The 12180-nt window shown below is 46.4% G+C and overlaps 1 pseudogene; it reads left to right on the top strand.

Annotated features, from left to right (window-relative positions):
- LOC106722797 overlaps positions 1–4156 on the top strand; it is a 13150-nt pseudogene extending 8994 nt beyond the window's left edge.
- Positions 4157–12180: the final 8024 nt, after the last annotated feature.

Raw genomic sequence — 12180 nt, 5'->3', positions numbered from 1 at the left:
AAGATCCCTTTCCACTTCCGTGCCACCCAGCAGGTCATTTCCTAGGCAGTAGGTATGCTGGACATTTTTCCTCCCTAGGTGCAGCACTTTGCATTTCTCCTTGTTGAATTGCATTCTGTTGTTTTCCGCCCATATGTCCAACCTGTCCAGGTCTGCTTGTAGCTGTTCCCTGCCCTCCGGCGTGTCCACTTCTCCCCACAGTTTTGTGTCATTCGCAAACTTGGACAGAGTACATTTCACTCCCTCGTCCAAGTCGCTGATGAAGATATTAAAGAGTATCGGTCCAAGGACCAAGCCCTGTGGGACCCCACTGCCCACGCCCTTCCAGGTCGATACCGACCCATCCACTACGACTCTCTGGGTGTGACCCTCTAGCCAATTTGCCACCCACCGGACTGTGTAGTCATCCAAGTCACAGCCTCTTAACTTGTTCACCAGTATGGGGTGGGATACCGTATTGAAGGCCTTCCTGAAGTCTAAGCATACGACATCAACCCCTACTCCTGCCAGTTGTTTTGTAACCTGGTCATAAAAAGAGACTAGATTAGTCAGGCATGATCTACCTGCTATGAACCTGTGCTGGTTTCCCCTCAGCATAATTTGTCCTGCCGGGGTCTCGCAAATGTGAGCCTTGATAATTTTTTCAAAGACTTTGCCAAGGATGGAGGTGAGACTGACTGGCCTATAGTTGCCTGGGTCCTCCTTCCTTCCCTTCTTGAAAATGGGGACCATATTGGCCCTTTTCCAGTCCTCCAGGACCTGGCCCGTGCGCCACGAGTGTTCAAATATTACCGCCAGTGGCTCTGCAATGACGTCCGCCAGTGCCTTCAGTACCCTCGGATGGAGCTCATCTGGGCCTGCTGACTTAAAGGCATCCAGTTCCTCCAAGTGACTCTGCACCATCTCAGGGACTACGCATGGAAGTCTGGCGCCTTGCTGCTGCCTCTCTACAACCCCAGTGAGAGCCTTGTCGTGCCCCTCACTTAGGAACACTGAGGAAAAGAACTCGTTGAGGAGTTCAGCCTTGTCCCCCCTGTCCGTCATCAATTGTTTCTGCCCATTTAGTAGAGGTTCTATTCCTCCCTGGGCCTTCCTTTTACTCCCTATATATCTAAAAAACATTTTTTTGTTATCCTAAACAATTTTTTGTTATTTTTTGTTATAGCATGGCAATAAAGAAAAACAAATTGAATATGTCCATAAATTAAAATTCCCATAAGGCACTGCAATGGCATAACAGAACTGAAGTATTGTTGTTTTCAATTTTCAAACAAAATTCAACATTTTCTCTGAAAATTTTCAATAAAAAACCATATTTTTGGTTTCATTTTTGCTAACATGCCATATTCTTAGTAGGTCTGTCCAGTACCAGTATCACCATCCTAATCAATAAGACACAATAGCTTATTATCAATGGCTTCATTGTCATCCTCACCAATGAATTCTCCAATATCATCATCACCACTGTTGCATTCCATATGACAGTCACCTTTAGCTAGTGTTCTATTTATTCCCGTCTATCCACTGGTTTTCATAATCACATCCAACACTTCCCTACAGACACAGTCACCCCGAGGGGGGTTTGGTGTGAGTACATGAAGGAACACTGAATTGCAATATTCAGGATTAGCATTTAATAGGAGTCAGAGCCACTCTGCTTTCCAAGAGGTAACTTAAGAATGGACTGCCCCTTGGGATAGTGCAGCAAGACTCTACAAGGCACTAAGTCTGCTCTGTGGATGCAAAATTTCTAACACACTTCCTCATGTTTCTTAAAAGTAATGTGCTAGTCAACCTGTAACAGGGTGTTGGAATTGGGCCCTAAATAGAGAGAGGCTGCTGGGGACACAACAGTACAAGGAAATCTGGCTATTTGTAACTATTTTAGGCAGGGTGCAATGTTAAATGTGGCTAGATAAGGTTTAAATGAGCTAGTGGAGTGAAAAATTGGAAAAGAGATGGATGGGAAAAACATCATCTCCCCCGAATCTCCAGGTATTTTTTAATTCTTGCTCTGTCTCTAGAGATATTTCAAGATCAAAACTGTAATGAGGCCAGATATAAGACTGCATCCTCCATAGCAGCAGCTCCAAGAGTGAGAGAAAACTGATGCTGGTTCTTGCACAGGTAGTTTGTAAGATTCTGGATTATTTGAAGAAACTCAAGCAGCTGAGATTTTCAAGGCTCAATCAATTATTTGAATTTTATATGTGGGTAGCCCAAAAGCGTGTCAGCTCCTCATAAGAGTAAATCAGGTTAGTACCATTTGTACAATGATGCCATGACACACTGGTTGATGATTTGGCCCTTATGTCAAGGGTATTGCCTTTGTGCTTTTTCTGCATATTTTCCTGAAATTGAGATGCAGCAGTGACACAGATGTATGTTGATGAACTGATATGCTGCCAGCTGAGCTGAGCGATAACTATAGCTTTCTGTTGTCCTGGCCAGTTTCTCTTTCAGGGAAAAACTGATCACAGAATGGGACACAGCACATGCAGAAAGGAGCAGAAATTTGTTTCCCAAGAGAAGATGCTTATTTGAGTGGATTTATTTTATAGTGTCATTGTACAGACTGGTCACTGGCTTGGCTTGAAAAAAGTAGCTCTTGCTTTCCCTTTGCAAGTTTATTGACTATTTTAGACATAGGCCATCATCTGCCTACACTTTAATTGATGTAATCCAGAATTTCCACAGTTGGAACAAATCAGGCCTTTAGTCCTGTACTTTCAAGTACTTCCTTTCATAAGGTAATTTATTTATCTCAAGTGATTGCATGATAAATGAGTAGTTCCCATTCCTTTCATAGAAGGGTTTTTTATTTGTTATCCAGCCATGAACCTTCTGCCCATGCTAGGGCATCCCGACATATTTTTGCAAAAAGTCCTAGATTTCCTGTCCTCCCATTTCAGCTTTCATGTCTTTAAAAGCGAACAGGTCGGGTCACATGCATTTCTTTGAGGAGACGTGACACAGGAATAGCTAACCACATCCTTTCTGACATCCCCCCATCTTTCAATTATAGGAAACAGAGAGAAGTATTTTCCATCTCACTTACCCACACACATCAGTTCAGACCCACAAATTATCTCACAATCATACCTCAGTGGTAAAAGACACAAAGACTGAGGAAACGGGAAGGAGAAATGGCACTGAGTTGACTGAACTCATCTTGTTGGGGTTTCCTGAACATCCAAAATTGCAGCTCACCCTCCTTGTCACTTTCCTGGTGATTTACATTATCACCTTGGTGGCCAGTATTGATATGATTCTGTTAATCTGAACTGATTCCAGACTAAACAGCTCCATGTACTTTCTGCTCAGTAACTTATTTTTTCTGGATATCTGCTGTTCCACAGTTGTTGCATCTAATATGCTAATGGATATCTTGGCAGAAAAGAAAGCTATAACTTATAGTGGATGTGTTCTGCAATTGATTTTCTTCGTGGCACTGGGTGATACTGAATGCTTCCTCTTGGCTGCCATGGCCTATGACCGTTATGTGGCTATCTGTAACCCATTGCTATAGAAAGTGGCAATGTCTGATAAGGTCTGCATCCTGTTGGTAGTGGGGTCATATTTCCTGGGCCTTGTGGATTCCTTGTTCCACACCTGTTGTACCTTCTGATTGTCGTTCTGTGAGTCACATATAGTCAACCACTTATTTTGTGACATGCCCCCACTCCTAGCCATCTCTTGCTCTGACACTTTCCTCACTGAGCTTGTGCTGTTCATTTTCTTTGGTGCTAGTGAAGTAATAAGTGTCCTAACCATTCTGGTTTGCTACATGTACATTGTGCATACCATTTTGCAGATCAATTCTACTGAGGGCTGACACAAAACGTTCTCTACCTGTGCCTCCCATCTGATGGCTGTAACTATTTTTCATGGGACACTGATTTTCACATATTTGTGACCAAGCTCCAGCTATTCCTTCAATACAGACAAAATAGCTTCAATCTTCTGCACCCTTGTGATCCCCATGCTCAACCCCCTGATCTACAGCCTGAGGAACAAGGAAGTGCAGGAAGCCTTGAAGAGACTGATACATAAAAAGTTTTTTCTTCATTATTGGTTTATCACTTTTGCAGGGATAGGCAATATGAACAAAGTATTCCTCTGGCTCCCGATGTGTTGTGCTGACTCCTATGCATGACTAAGCAGACCATTTATGGTGCATAGTCACATACTCAGGTGCCCATATTTTTACAGTTCATTGATTGTTTATGAAAGTGGTTTTGACATTTAAGATCTAAACACCCCTTCATCAATAAATCATTTATGACATAAGGTATGGACAAATGTATATTTTAGCTACTTCAAAGGAAAAGGGAGAACTACTGCTTGGGAACACATATGAGCTGTTATGCCATAACCATTATATCTGCATAATTCTGTAGCAATCCTAGTTACTGTAATTGCCTTGACTTTGACCCTGAATAAAACAGGATTGAAGTTGGAACAGTCTTGCTATTTAATGGCAAATGTATGATAGACAATTATTTAACCTGAAGCCATACCATGGTAACCAATGGTGTGCTTCTTGATTACATTTCTATAACAGAGGATAGAATCTGGCCCAGAGGAATTGCATCAATGCAAATGGACTCTGGGTTGTAGTATAAAAGGTGATCAGTAAAAAATAAAAGTTTATCAGCAATCTCTCACTCCCTCTTTCTATGTCAGGTTAATGTGTGGTGAAAAGTATAATGGGAGACGTCTAATTTCAAGAGAGACTTAGCAATAGAGAGGCTCTACCAGTCAGGGTAGGCTAGTGACAGGGCTGAAGATCTTATTAATCTGAATTGATTCCAAGCTGCACAACCACATGCACCAGTACATTTTGCTAGTAATATATGTTTTGTTGGTACTGCCATTGTTCTCATTGTACCTAGAATGTAGATTTCTTAGTGGAGGGGAGGAAATATATGGTAGTTGTGTTTTACAACTGTGTTTCTTTGCAGCATTTGGCTATGCCAAATATTTCCTCTTGGCTGCAATGCCATATGAGCATTACATATCAACCTATAACCCGCTGTTGTGCAATGTTGCTACGTCCAAGGTAGTAATTCCAAGACATTGTGGATTCTTTCGTTCACATCTGTTGTGCTTTCTGGTTGTCCTTAAAATGTCTACTCTTCCTCTCCCTGTTTTATCTTTCCTCACCATGTCATGTCTCTTATACAATCACAGCTGTACACACTGGAAACAGAGACCAGTGGCTGTGGGAGGCCCTGGATGACCCCCTCCTCCTGCACTCCCTGTTCCCTGCCCTTAAGCCCACACACCCCCTACCCCTTGCCCACACCCAGCATCGTTCTCAGGATATTCTCATGGGTGAAACAAAAATACTTTATTACCCTCACAACACTCACGCATATCCCTCCCCCTTCTCCCTGTCTCCCTCAACAAAAAGAACCCACTCCTCCCTCCCCCTCAATCAACAATGCCCCTCCACTACCCTCCCCACCCACCACAAACAAAAAACTCACATACAAGTGGGAAACTATATACATGTGGGAAACTATATACATATGGAAAACTATTTACAATATTTTGCATGTTCAAGCCCCAAGAGTGGGGGGCCATGGGGTGGACCTAGGGGTCAGAGCCCTGGAGCAGAAGCACAGTACCCCAGCCCCTGGATGTTTCCCCATGGGTCCCAGGGCCCCAGTAACCCCAATGGGCAGTAGGCTCATGTGCGGCTGGGTCTTTGACTGCCTGGTGCACAGGGGAGTGGTGGCTCTGGGACCAGGGGAGTGGTGGCAGTGGTGGCAGGTCCAGGGCAGGGGTTGAGACAGGGGGTCTACTGGGCAGGAGGTGCCAAAGACCTCCTCCCAGGGCCAGCTGGGTGGTGGGTGGGACCCAAGGGTTCTGTGGGGCTATGGGTGGGGGCTGGGCAGTGGGGGACATAGATGCAGCTGCCAGTGCCAGAAGGGTGACCATGGTCTGGCTGTTGGAGACCCCCTACTTCCAGAGCACCTCCAGGTACTCCTGCTCCAGGGCCTTCACTTGGGCCCAGTAGCCCCACTGTGCCCTGTCCAGTGCCTCCACCCAGGTGACATCCTCTGCCCACCTGGCCTGCTCCTGCACCTTCTGAATCTGCTCCTTTACCTCCCGCTCCTCTGCCACTGGCTGCTGGAGCAGGAGCATCCAGTCCCTGGTGTACCACTCGCACAGCCAGAGCAACCAGATGGCTCCAGCGGTGGGTGCCTGCGACCTGGAGCCTGCATCGCCACTGGGGCTGGTGGGCTCTCCCCTGCATCCAGACGTTGGCCTTGGAGAAGCATGAGACAGAAGTCATTTTTGGGGAGTTTGCAACATTTCAGAGATAAGATGCTCTGCATTGGGGGCCATTCGCTGCCTGGCCTCAGATCAAGACTCAACCATGTACAGGCGCCCAGGGATTATGGTGACCTGGCTCAGAAGGCCCAGGCCCAGACAGATGCTGCCTGAGCCCCCATCCCTCCTTGCTCCTCGTGGTGTCAGCAGACCACTGGGTGCTGGGTCTAGGCAACGTGCCTTCTCTGCCCCCTTCCCAGGGTAGGCCAGGCCAGGCACCTGCTTCCGTTTCTCCAGATCCTAGTCCTCTACTTTCTCTGCAGGCCAGCCACTCTGCCATGCTGCTGCCTAGGCCATGGTGCCCAGGCTCAGTATGTGTGGGGCTTTTAGTCAAATGGATTGAGGGGCTCCCTACTTCATCCTCCCTGCTGGGGGCCTCTCTGGGGAGGTGCTCTGGGTCAGCGCCCCCACATTGCTATTGCATGCCAAACATGTCCCTGCTGTGCATGCTCTGTGTTGTGCACAATAAGCTGTTTGTGCAGGTGGAGGGGTGCCTGAGCCACTATTCCCTGTGGCTGCTGATCCTCCTGATGCCCTGGGCACACCTGCACTCCTGGTTTAGGACCCTAAGCAAATGACACGAGGGGCAAGTCTGCAGTGGCAGCACTACACATCCCTGCCTGTTTCTGCTGAGGAGGACATTGCTGCTGGTATCAATGCCTTCCTCCACATGTTAGAGGACTGTTTGCATCCAGCTCCAGGGGCATGGGCTGCTGAATAAAGTTCTGAACTGTGTCCCACCTCCTTGTGTGCTATAAGGATGAGGAGGATGGCATTCTTATCCCAAAGGGCTCTTTGCACCCCAGAACAGCTATCTCTGTGTGGCCAGCCCTGGACAGTGCTCAGGAGCTCTCAGCACCAGGGCACAGCCAAGAACTGGGATCCATGCAGCAGAGGCATTTCATCACAGCACCTGCAAAAAGACACTCTGGGGGTGAGAAGCAGCAGGGATCAGGTGCTGGTTCTGCTGCCAGAAACAGCCAGGTAGCAGCCCTGGGATGATCTGAGAGCTGGGCAAGGGGTGCAGCGGACTGCAGCCCTTTGCAACCCTCACCTGTGGCCAAGCAGCAGCTCTGAAGAGGGGACAGTTAGGGCAGAGGCAGCCTGTGGGCTGTCCAGGGGGGCACATGAGGCTTTCTGGGCTCCTGAACAATGAACAAGCTCCCCCAGGCTCCTGGTGTGTGTGCCCCAAGGTAAAAAATGGCTGCTGCCTTTTATAGTCTGCAGCTAGGGGCTGCCACAGAGCAGTCCAGCTCTGGAGCAGGAGAGGCAGCCAGTCAGAAGTCATGGGGCTGAGCTCAGGCCAGCTCCTTAGTGGCTGGGAAGACCTGGCACTAAATTTTATGTTGGGTCACATCTACACATGCACTCCTGCACATTAACTAATCATGACTAAATATGATACCTGCATTTGTGGCATTAGATTTAGCCATGATTAGCCATTTTTAATGTGCAGTGAGGGCATGCACATGTAGATGCACGCCCACACTGCATATTAAATTAGGCTAATGTGCATTACCGTGTCTCATGTATATGTGCCCAGAATGTCATACTGCCTTGCTAAAATCTATGTATAGTTAGTCCACAGTATTTATTTCATCCGCTCAATTAGTTACCCTAACCAAAACGGAATCACTTTGGTGTGCCATGATTTGTTCTAAACAAGTATGTATCTTTTCGCCATGATCACATCTTTCTGGTATTTACAAATTACCTGTTTTATTATTTGCTGCAGTTACTGACTGAAGCAATATTGGAGTCTTTGGCAAAAATATTTTCTAAGTCATTGATGACAGGCCAACTCCCAGAGGACTGGAGACAGGTTAGCATTGTGCTCATCTATAAACAAGAAGAAAAAAAAAACAGAGGACCTGTTAAATTATAGACTGGTCAGCTTGACTTTAATTCCTAGGTAGTTACTGCAGAAAATATTAAAACAGGTAATTTGTAAATACTGGAAAGATGTGATTATGGCCCACCTGCTCCGGTGCAGTGAGCAGGGATGGGAACTTGGCTGGTAGCTGCTGGTGCCACCAGCCAGGGTCTTCTTGGCCAACTTATCATGGTCCATGAGCACCCATGCACACACAACCCCTTATCTGTGGCCGGGCAGTGCACAGGCCCCTAATATAGTGCATGTTATCTCAGAAATGTTGCAAAATGTCATAAACAGCCTCTTTCTCCTGGATCTGCTGGTCCTGAACATGCACATGGGGGAGAGACACCAGCTGTCAGCAGAGATGGGCCATCAGGCTCACCGCCACTCTTGGTCGGGGCCCTCCATTTGTTCTGGCTCCAGCAGTGGAGGACCCTGGACCAGATCCAGCTGCTGGACTGCCTGGTCACCATGGTGGAGAGGCAGCTGGTGGACTCACGGGGCTGGTGCATGGAGGACATCGGGTGTGACTACAAGTTCTGGGACAGGCTCCTGGCCCTCAAGAAGAGGCACCTGGAAGTCCAGTAGCAGCAGGCTGCCATGATGGCCAAAGCAATGGGTGCCATGGAGGAGGATTGTTGTGTGCTGGACACCATCCTGGCCATGGAGGATGCCTTTGTTCCATCTGCTGCCCAGCCCCTGATGCAGCCCCTCCTGCCCCCAGGCAGCTGCCTGCTGCCCAGCAGCAAGCCCCACAGTGGACTTAGGATAAGGTACAGTGGCGCCTCCACAAGAAAAGGTCCAACAAAGCCCTTACACATTAATTTTATCCACACATTAACACCTGAAACTAGTTTTAAGCAGCACTTGAGAATGGGTTTATCTCTGATATATGTTACCCAGTTTATGTTCCATTAACATATGGCCACTCCATATCAGTGAGCCACCCAAGTTGCAATCCTCTAGCATCCCAAGTATGTAGTATCCCCTTCCCCTACTCTCCTGTTCTGTGTGGACAAAGTTGCACCCCCTGAACTCTACTAGGGGAGGGGTGGGGGAGGTTCTAGCACCAAACCAATTCCCCCTCCTGCCCCCAGGGGTATGTTCTTCACACACCCAGGGGTGCAACTTAATGCAAACAGCTTGAGAGCACATACCAACTAGCCAGGTTGCAGTGCATGGCCTGGTCCAGGAGTGGGATGTTGAGGTTGGAACAATGAATGGGGCCGAATCAGGTTCCCATGAGGTGGGGTTTCCTTCATGGGGGAGGAACACTGACTCCACCAAAAGCACCTTCCCTCACCACTCCCACCTCTCAGCCACCTTGGGAAACAAGACCAGCACTCCCCATGCTCCAATCCTAAATCTCAAATTATGAAAACATGAGCTCTTTAATTGATTTCCTTTTTATTTCTGTTAAGAACTTTTGATTTTTTTACTTCTTTTTATGTTATTCCTCAGCAGTGGACTTCCTTCATTTCACCCCCACTCCTTCCCCCACCCCCATTTCCTTTCCGCCTCCCATTTTATTATACACCCCCATCCCATTAACTCTCCACCTCCTAACTTCATGCTTCCACCCTTCCCTACTTCTCTTTATAAACCCCCACCTACAGCAGGGATAGAAGCCTGTCTTAATTTACCAGCCCTGTAATAGCAACTCACAGTTGTAGCTGCTAGCCAGATATCTGCTCACCAGCCCTCTAATTGCAAGTTACAGCTGTGCAGATGGAAGATAGTCAGGGTACATCTACACATTCATTAATGCACCATAATTATAGCACATTAAGTTTAGTACCTGTAATAACAGGTACTGACTTAATGCACCATAATCAATGCTACTGCACATTAATGCAGATGAACACTCTTTATCTAATACTTAATGTGCATTACAGTAAATGTACTGTGCATTAGTGCATTAGCACATTAGCAAGGGTTTTGCCCGCAGCACTAATGTGCAGTAAAATTAGTCTCCTGAACATTGTCTCATGTAGACGTGCCCTTTATGTATTACCAATTATATAGATTTCAGCTCAAAGTGTGGAAGATCTGAATGACTGAGTTTAAACTGATTATTTATTTTCTGTCCGTATTTCCTTTCTTCAGACATGGAAATGCTGTAAGGGCATGTGTTGGAGAAAGATCTGTGATTGACAAGGGCTATTAATGTGTAATGGATTTAGTTAACCTACAAGGGATATATACCTCCATTAGGGATCAATAGCCCTATTGTGCTGCATGCTCAATAAACCTAAAACAAAAAGCCCTTGTCCCACAGAGCTTTCAAGCCTAGAGGCAAGTGTATATGGCAAACAGACAGGGAGAGCACAAGGTATCAATGATGACATTATGATGAAGGGAATAAGCAGATACTGTAGGACAAGAGTGCCTTCTAGCAAAGTGAAGAAAATGGCGGTCTGGTGTGAAGATGCTGAAATTATTAGAAGAATTCAAAGTAGTTCCATATTACATATCAGATTCACTGTATGCATGAACTAGGTGCATTCTGTGTGATGAAAACCACTGGTGAAAGGCAGCAGAAATCACAGATGATTTTCTTCTTCGTTACGGATGATATATGAGGCCAATACACCAGGTCTAAATTTCAGAACTAGGTAATCAGGTTGTGCAGTTTTTTCTCCACTGCTTCCACCCTTCTGTTTCAGTTGAAAGCAAAGTTTGATGACAGCTTCCCCTTCCTGCCCCCCCCCCAACCTCTGATCCCATCACGACACCAAATTTCGAGGAAATCACTTAGCCTCAATCTGTTCCTATTATATGTGGAGTAACTCGGAGACTCTGGCAAATGGAGATATATCAAGAACCTTAGCAAAAAGCATCTCTCAGGATTACCCATTCTAAACCAATGAATGCTCCACTTACCACATCACAGATGGTATCCAGCTCCTTGTATGCACCAGAATATAATTGTGTGTGTTGCAGATTATTTGTCACTTCTGAAGGTACTAGGGATGAATCATCTTAAAATGACTTTTCTCAACAGTCAAAAATATTCACAACGTCCCTATTATCCTCAACCAAGTGTGGCATTAAGATGCTATAGAATACTATAATTCTTCACTTCCTGAATTTATTAAGATTCATGGGGAAATGGCCTCTTTGGAAAGAATCCACAGATGTATTTATCTCCAAAATTGATCTCTTGTCACTTGTCACAGTGGAGTGTATGTTGGGGTGATGCAATGTAAAAGTGAAACTGCTCAACTGTGACAGAGTTAATTCTTTTGGGATTAACAGATTGCCCTGAGTTGCAGGTTGTCCTCTGTGTATTGTTCCTGATGATCTATTTTTATCATTGTTGCCTGGAAACTGGCTGTGCTCCTGTTGGTCTGGATTGATCCTGAGCTGCAAATACCCATGTACTTTTTTTCCTGGGAAACTTGTCCTTTGTAGACCTCTGCTGCTACTCAGTCATTCCCCCAAAATGCTGGTGAACTTAGATGAGTGCAGAACAATTGTATACAATGTTTGTGCCATGCAGCTCTATCTTCTTGGTGTTATCACAGATCTTTAATGTCTCCTGCTGGCTCTGATGGCATATGATTATTATGGCTGTGTCCAGATGAGTGTGCACGTGCCTCTTGCCCCATCTCAAACCCCTTTGAGGCAGGGCAACAGGCACGTGCAGGAACAAAAAAATGTTCCACATGCTGCAAAGCAGGGAGAAAAATAGACCCCTGGATATCCAGAGGTGTAAAAACAACAAAATTTAAAAATCCGAAGCAGGGCACAGTCCCGGACCGTGCCCTGAAGCAACCAGAGGCTGGGTCCTCCATGGAGATGCTCTGGCTGCCAAAGCGTCTCCGTGGTTGGCCCCTCAACCTCATGCTGAAAGACGTGGCTGGCCAGGACATATGTTTCAGCACCAGGACTCTAGTGCTGGTCAGTAAGGGGTTGGTGGGGTTGGAGGAGGGGGGAGGGGAGCATGGGGGAACCCCCTA

Source organism: Alligator sinensis, unplaced genomic scaffold, assembly GCF_000455745.1.
Source record: "Alligator sinensis unplaced genomic scaffold, ASM45574v1 scaffold706_1, whole genome shotgun sequence".
Classification (NCBI taxonomy): Eukaryota; Metazoa; Chordata; order Crocodylia; family Alligatoridae; genus Alligator; species Alligator sinensis.
This window is presented reverse-complemented; position numbering and strand designations above follow the sequence as displayed.